Raw genomic sequence first — 8,658 nt, 5'->3', positions numbered from 1 at the left:
AGCAAGTTCTGATTCTGGGTATATTTTTCAAGGGGAAACCATAATTTCTGTGACAAAATAAATCATATTCTCAATGCTTGTATGTAGAAGAGCTATACAGATTAATTAGGTTCTCAGAAAAGCTGTATAGCAGAGAGTATTTTTATATGCTGAACAGTTTCTCTGGAACCATTTAATTTGCAGATGACTTTGCAGTTATAGAGTTATGTGTAAATGTTCTGCATAATTTCATTGTTGTATTTATCATTTGAGGTCACAGTAGGTGGTCCACCAAAATGTAAACAGATCTAGAAGTTGATACATACTAGAATTATGATTTGGGATTAAAAAATGTAATTTGATTTTAAGTAGAAATAGGTGAAAAGCTACTAGTGTTTAGAATTTTTAACTCAATGTATATATATATATGTATATATATATACATATATATATATATATATATATATATATATATATATATATATATGTATATATATATACTATCAAATTCCATGGTACCTCAAGAGGCAGTAATGGTTCAATCAGTAATTGCTCAGTTCTTTATGAGTAGATTCTTGGAGATATACATTTTGTAGGTATGGATAATTTGCTATAAAATAAAGACAAGTGAAGACTTTTCACGTTTGAAGCTCATACAGTAGTAAATCTCTTATTTAAGAAACTGAAAACAAATTTAGAATCACAAAATCAGTTCCATTTCAGTAAAAGTAACTCATGTATGTCTATTATCTAGAAGCTTAAGATTTATAGATTCATGATAAAATTCACTACTGAATTCATATTAATATAAACTATTTCATAAATATAATTGTTCCATTTTAATGTATTTATAGCAGTTCACAATGAATATCTATTTCTAAAATTATTGAAAATGGAAGATTCTTACATTGAAATAATCTGAAATTTGTTTTATGCAGCCAGTTCCTACACTAATTCTTTACTGCTTTTGTGGTTCAAATACTTTTAAAACCATACCATAAACGCACGTGTTACATATAATTTGTATTTTGAAAAATAACTTAACCCAGATGCCCTTCAACAGAGGAATAATTACAGTAAGTGTGGCACATCTACACAGTGGAATACTTCTCAGCTATCAAAAATAATGACTTCATGAAATTCCTAGGTAACCCAATCACAGAAAAACATACATAGTATGCATTCACTGATAAGTGGATATTAGCCCAAATGCTCAAATTACCCAAGATACAATCCACAGACTTCATGAAGCTCAAGAAGAAGGATGTCCAAAATGCAGATACTTTCACTCCTTCTTAAAACGGGGAAAAATATCCATAGGAGGGAATATGGAGGCAAAGTTTGGAGCAAAGACTGAAGGAATGGCCATTAAAAGTTTGCCGCACATGTGCCCCACATGTGTAATTGTGTGTGTGTGTGTGTGTGTGTGTGTGTGTGTGTGTGTGTGTGTGTGTGTGTATTACAGCCACCAAAACTAGATAAGATTGATGAAGCTAAGAAGTGCAGGCTGACAGAAACTGGATGTAGATGTCTCCTGAGAGACACAGCCAGAGCATGTCAAATACAGAGGTGATTGCTAACAGCAAACTACTGAACTGAGAACAAGACCCCAGTTGGAGGTATTAAAGAAAGGATCAAAAGAACTGAAGGGGCTTACAACCCCATAAAAACAACAATGTCAACCAACTAGAGCTCTCAGGGACTAAACCACTACCCAAGACTATATATACATGGACTGACCCATGGCTCCAACTGCATATGTAGCAGAGAATAACCTTGTTGGTACCAATGGAAGGAGAAGCCCTTGAACCTGCCAAGGTTGTACCCCCAGTGTAGGGGAATGTTGGGGGGGGTCGGGAGTGGGGGAGGATGCAGAGTAGAATACCCTTATAGAAGAAGAGAAGAGGGATGGGATAGGGTTCTTATATCTGGGAAACCAGGAAAGAGAATAACATTTGAAATGTAAATAAAAAATCCCATAAAAATATCTTTACAGATGATCAGATTTATTTTATAAATGGTATATTAACAAATATTGTTTGGTAATAAATATGACAGGGGATAATATTTTTATTTTATTGTAGTCAAATCACAGCCTTTATCACATTTTCTGATGCTTGAGATTCAGGAAAACACTATTAGTAATTAGATTACTTCTTTTTTATAAATTCTTGCCTTTTTATATTGTACACTTTGTGAGTGAATCAAGAGAGAAGAAAATACTTTTCAAAATCAATTTTTATTTTTCTCTTGGTGAAAATCTTACTCAATTTTTATAACCTCATTAGTTCTCTAAATTTATATTTTCTATATAACTATGAATCCTTTCCTACTTAAGACTATAGCTAAGAATTCATTGAAAGTTTAGTGATCATTAGGGAAAAGAATTAGCAAGGAAATTATCCACTCTTAGACTTGAGGGGAAAATAAAGAGAATTAATTATTAAAAATTAATCATTGGCAGCACAGTTCACAAAGAAGATCATTATGGTCCAGGTTGAGTTCTTCTACAGACACTGCTTGCAAGAGATCTGAAAACCCTCAGAAGTTTGAGTGCCCTTCCTGCTTCTTGGGTTTTTATGTAATTATATTAATATTTGGATTGAGGGTAAGTGAACACAAACAAGGTTCTTATATTAATGCTTAGTGATGTGAGTCAATCTTTGCTGACTTAAATACTACTCCAAAATATTCAACAAAAATCAATCCCTATAATGCTGGGTGTTAGATTTTTAAGTTTAAATATCAACAAGATAGCAGTCTTAAATTTCAACATGTTCAATGTGACTTTGAATTAGTTTTAAGGTTCCTTTACCTTCAATTGTAGGAGACATTGTAATAATGATGTGGCACCACTAAGAATAGTACGAATTATCACAAATATAGTGGCCTTGAACAGTAACCAAATGTTTATCATGCCCAGGGATGTCATAGCTCTTGTCAGCCCAGACCAGTGCTTCCTGGATTTTTTCATTCACTATGGCTAGAGAGCAGGTTGGTAAATGCTCACTGATTTGATCAGGTTTCAGTCACCTGACACACAGTTGACAGGCTGGTAAACCCATAGTTTAGAACATTCACTTACCTACAGAATGTTTAAGAACATTCATTTACAGAAAAATCTTAAATCATTTCATCAGTCTATTATAGTTGTTTTTAATTGATAACTTTATATAGCATTGATTTTGTTTAATTTTAATTTTTTAACTATTCACTTTACATCCTGCTCACTGACACCAACCTGGTCACACTTTCCCAGAATACTTCCCCCCATGCCACCTTCTCTTCTCCACTGAGCAGGAAGGGTCCTGGGTATTCTCTAACACACACACACACACACACACACACACACACACACACACACAGAGAGAGAGAGAGACACTCTAATTCTCTGCAAGGCTAGGTGCTTCTTCTCTTGCTGAGTCTAGACAAGGCAGCCCAAGTAGTAGAACATGTCCCATATATAGGCAGCAGCTTTAGAGACAGATTCCATTCTAGTTGTTCAAGATGGACATGGAAGTCAAGCTGCACATCTGCTATATATAAGTAGGGAGGCCTAAGTATGTTCTTTGGTTGGTGGTTCAGACTCTTAAAGTCCTAAGAATTCAGGTTAGTTGACTGTTGATATTCCTGTGGAGTTCCTGAGACCTTCTGCACCCACAATCCTTCCTCTTTTTCTTCGGTAAGATTATACATGCTGCATCCATTGTTTAGCCATGGGTATCTGTATCTACCTGAGTCAGCTGCTTGGTGAAACATCTCTGAGGACAAGATGCTCATGTCTGCAAACATAACAGAGAACCAGTAATGATGTTAGGGTTTGGTGCTTACACATTGGATGGGTCTCAAGGTGGACTGGCTGTTGGTTGTTCATTTTCTCAGTCTTTGCTCCCTTACCTGTGTCTACATTACTTTTAGACAAGAAATTTGTGCTTGAAAGTTTTGTGGATAGGTTGGTGTCTCTATGGCTCCAATGAAGTTCCTGAAGGACTACAGGATGTGGCCTCTTCAGGTTCCATACCCCCAATGTAATGACTCATAGCTAAGGTCACTCCCATTGATTCTTGGGTCTCTCCCTTATCCCAGGTCTCTATATCATTCTGGAGATGTACTTCCCCTACCTTCTTTCCACTGTCCATTGCAGATTTCCATTCAATTTCAAGACCATCTAGCTATCACTGTCCATCCCTATACCTGAACCTGAATGCCCCATTCCTCTCACCATCCACCCTCTCTCCCTCCCTCCCAATTCCCACGCTCCATTCGCCTTTTATAACTACTGTATTTCCCCCTTCTATGTGAAATTCAAGCTTCCTCATGGTGACCTTTATTTTTGTTTAGCTTTTTTTTGGGGTCTGTGGAGTTTAACATAGTACCTGTATTTTATGGCTGATATCTACTTACAAGTGAATAAGTAACATGTATTCTGGGTGTGCTTTTAGGACTGTGTTAACTTACTCAGGATAATATTCTCAAGTTCCATGCATTTGTCTGAAAATTCATGATGTCCTGGATTTTAGTAACTGAATGCTATTCCATGGTATCGATGCCCCATACTTTTTTACATCAATTTTCCAGTTGAGAGACGTCTAGGTTTTTTATGGTTTCTGGCTATTATGAATAAAATTGTTATTAACATAGTTGAATAAGGGTCTCTGTGAGATGTTGGAGAATAGTTTGAGCATATTTCCAGGAGCAGTATAGCTGGGTCTTGAGGTAGAACTATTCCCAATTTTCTGAGAAAGCACCAAATTGATTGCCAAAGTGGTTATATAAGTTTTCACTATCACCAGCAATGGAGGAGTATATTCCTTGGTCCACATTCTTCCTAGCATGTGCTATCTCTTGAGTTCTTTATCTTAGCCATTCTGATGGGTAGATGATAGAACCTCATAGTTGTTTTGATTTACATTTTTTGATTTCTTTTAATCTTTATTAACTTGAGTATTTCTTATTTACATTTCTATTGTTATTCCCCTTCCCGGTTTCCTGGCCAAAATCCCCCTAACCCCTGCCCCTCCCCTTCTATGTGGGTGTTCCCCTCCCCCATTACTGCCCTCCCCCCAACAATCACGTTCACTAGGTGAACATCAGTCTCGGCAGGACCAAGGGCTTCTCCTTCCACTGGTGCTCTTACTAGGCTATTCATTGCTACCTATGAGGTTGGAACCCAGGGTCAGTCCACGTATAGTCTTTGGGTAGTAGCTTAGTCCCTGGAAGCTGTAGTTGCTTGACATTGTTGTGCATATGAGGTCTCGAGCCCCTTCAAGCTCTTCCAGTCCTTTTTCTGATTCCTTCAATGGGGGTCCCGTTCTCAGTTCAGTGGTTTGCTGCTGGCATTCGCCTATGTATTTGCTGTATTCTGGGTGTGTCTCTCAGGAGAGATCTACATCTGGTTCCTGTCGGCCTGCACTTCTTTGCTTCATCCATCTTATTTAATTAGGTGGCTGAATATGTATGGGCCACATGTGGGGCAGGCTCTGAATGGGTGTTCATTCTGCCTCTGTTCTAATCTTTGCCTACCTATTCCCTCCCAAGGGTATTCTTGTTCCCCTTTTAAAGAAGGAGTGAAGCATTCGCATTTTGGTCATCCTTCTTGAGTTTCATGTGTTCTGTGCATCTAGCGTAATTCAAGCATTTGGGCTAATAGCCACTTATCAATGAGTGTATATTGTGTGTGTTTTTCTGTGATTGGGTTACCTCACTCAGGATGATATTTTCCAGTTCCATCCATTTGCCTATGAATTTCATAAAGTCATTGTTTTTGATAGCTGAGTAATATTCCATTGTGTACATGTAGCACATTTTCTGTATCCATTCCTCTGTTGAAGGGCATCTGGGTTCTTTCCATCTTCTTGCTATTTTAAATAAGGCTGCTATGAATATAGTGGAGCACGTGTCTTTGTTGATTTACATTTCTATGATGGCTAAGGACTTTGAAAATTTTTAGAAGTGCTTTCATCAATTTGAGATTCCTGTGTTGAAAATTCTCTGTTTAGTTCTGTTCTCAATTTTCAATAGGGTTGTTTGGGTTGTCAGTTTTTGCCTTCTTGAATTGTTTATAAATTTCAGACATTAGCCCTCTCTCAGACATAGGGCTAGGGAAGATCCTCTATCACTTTCTGAGCTGCTGATTTGTCCTATTGACAGTATTCTATGCCTTGCAAAGCTTTTCAGTTTCATGAGCTCCCATTTATCAATTGTTGTTCTGAGAGCCTGAACATTGGTGTTCTGTTCAGGAATTTGTGTGCTGAACCAATTTGTTCAAGGGAATTTCCCGCTTTCTTTTCTATAAGATTTAGTGTATCCGGTTTTATACTGAGGTCATTGATCCATGTGGACTTAAGCTTTGTGCAGACTCATAAGAATTGATCTATTTTCAACTTCTATATGTATAAGTTAGTCCAACACCATTTGATGAAGATGCTTTCATTTTTCTCTTGTATCTCTTTGGCTTCTTTATCAAAATTCAAGTGTCCATAGGTGTGGATATATTTCTGGGTCTTCTATTCTATCCCATTGATTGATCTGTCTTTCTCTGTACTAATACTATGCAGGTTTTATTAATATTGCTCTGTTGTAGAGTTTGAGGTCAGGGATAATAATTCATACCGAAGTTCTTTTATTGTTCAGGAAAATTTTGCCTATCCTGAGTTATTTGTTTTTCTAAATGAAACTGAGAATTGGTATTTCAAGATCTATAAAAATTATGTTGCAATTTCGAAGGAGATTACATTGAATCTGTATGTTTTTCCTAAGATGGCCATTTTCACTATATTAATCCTATGTATCTAAAAGCATGGAAGGTTATATCTTGTGATATCTTTTTCAAATTATTTCTTTAGGGACTTGAAGTTCTTGTCATATGGACATTTAACTTGTTTAGATTTCCACTGAGATATTTTACATTATTTGTGGCTATTGTAAACATGTTGTTTTCTAATTTCTTTTTAAGCTTTGTGCAGTGGCAGTATCATAGCCAATGAGGTTTATCCGAGGCACGATTATTGCTAATTGAAAACTCTAATTTCTTTTTCAGTTTAAAGGAGGACTACTGATCTCTTTGAGTTAATTTTTTATCAATCTACTTTGTTGAAGGTGTTTATCAGTTGTAGGAGTTGCCTGGGAGAATTTTTGTAGTGGCATGCATATATATATATATATATATATATATATATATATATATATGTAAAATCTTCTGCAAATAGAGATACCTTGACTTCTTTTTTTCCAATTCTCATCTCCTCAGCCTTCTTTAGTTGTCTCTTCACTCTGTTTAGAAGTTGTTAAATATATAGGGAGAGAGTAGGCAGCCTTATCTTGTCCCTTATTTTAGTAGAGATGCTTTAATTGTTCTCTCCATTTAGTTTAATGTTAGCTATTGGCTTGCTGCATATTGTTTCAGTTATGTTTATGTATATGCAATATATTCCTGATTTCTATTATACTTTTAACATGGAGGGCTATTGTATTTTATCAGACCTTGTTTTCGGTGTCTAATGAATTAATCATATGATTATTTTTTTTCATCTTATTTACATTGGTGGGTTTTCATATATTGAATCATTCCTGAATCCCTGGGATGAAGCCTGCTTGATCTTGATGGAGATATAATTGACATGTTTCTGGATTAGGCTTGTGAATATTTTATTGAGTATATTTACATCTATGTTCATAAAATTTGGTCTGAAGTTTTTTTTTTTCTTTGTTGAGTCTTTGTGTGATTTACGTATCAGGATGACTATTGCTTCTTAGAATGAGTTTGGCAGTATTCTTTCTGTTCCTGTTTTGTGGAACAGTTTGAGGAATATTAGAATATTAGAATCTGCCCTAAAATTATCTGGCCCTGGTCTTTTGGGGGTTGGGGGACTTTTAATGACTGCTTTCATTTCTTTAGGGATTATGGGGCAGTTTAGATAGTTTACCTGATCTTAATTTAAGTAGGTTAAGTGATATCTGCCTAGAAATTCATCCATTGTGTTAAGATTTTTCCTTTTTGTGGAGCACAGTCTTTTGAAGTAAAAATTACAGATTCTTGGAATTTCTTTATTGTCAATTGTTATCTCTCCACTTTCATTACTGGATTTGTTTATTTGGATACTGTCTCTCTGTCTCTTGGTTATTTTGGCTAAGGGTTTTTCTACCCTGTTGATTTTCTCAAAGAACCAGTTCTTGGAATCATTAATTCTTTGTATTGTTCCCTTTGGTTTTAGCTGATTGATTTCAGCCCTAATTTTGATTATTTCATGCTTTCCAGTCCTCTTTGGTGTGATTATTTCTTCTTCTTCTTCTTCTTCTTCTTCTTCTTCTTCTTCTTCTTCTTCTTCTTCTTCTTCTTCTTCTTCTTCTTCTTCTTCTTCTTCTTCTTCTTCTCCTCCTCCTCCTCCTCCTCCTCCTCCTCCTCCTCCTCCTTCTCCTCCTCCTCCTTCCTTCTCCTCCTGACCCCCTCCGCCTCTTCCTATTCCTCCTCTTCCTCCTTCTTCTCTTGTCTAGAGCTTTCAGGTGTACTGAGATGGTCTGTTTCATATTATAATCTGCAATAGATTTGCTCTATAGATAAAGTCCAAAAGAATTCATTTTAGGAAAGATTTCTGCTCTTAATATGCTTTTCCTGTTTTTATTAAACATATATAACTATCACTGTATATTAGCCCACCCATTTTGAGCAGATCTCTACAG

The 8,658-nt window shown here is 36.1% G+C and overlaps 1 non-coding gene across 1 annotated transcript; it reads left to right on the top strand.

The window, feature by feature from the left end:
• Nucleotides 1-6,932: 6,932 nt before the first annotated feature.
• LOC120096855 (U4 spliceosomal RNA) lies at nucleotides 6,933-7,073 on the top strand. Its single transcript, XR_015637742.1, has one exon. It is a non-coding gene; the product is annotated as a U4 spliceosomal RNA (small nuclear RNA).
• Nucleotides 7,074-8,658: the final 1,585 nt, after the last annotated feature.

Source organism: Rattus norvegicus, chromosome 14 (genome assembly GCF_021556685.1).
Source record: "Rattus norvegicus strain SHRSP/BbbUtx chromosome 14, alternate assembly SHRSP_T2T, whole genome shotgun sequence".
Classification (NCBI taxonomy): Eukaryota; Metazoa; Chordata; class Mammalia; order Rodentia; family Muridae; genus Rattus; species Rattus norvegicus.
This window is presented reverse-complemented; position numbering and strand designations above follow the sequence as displayed.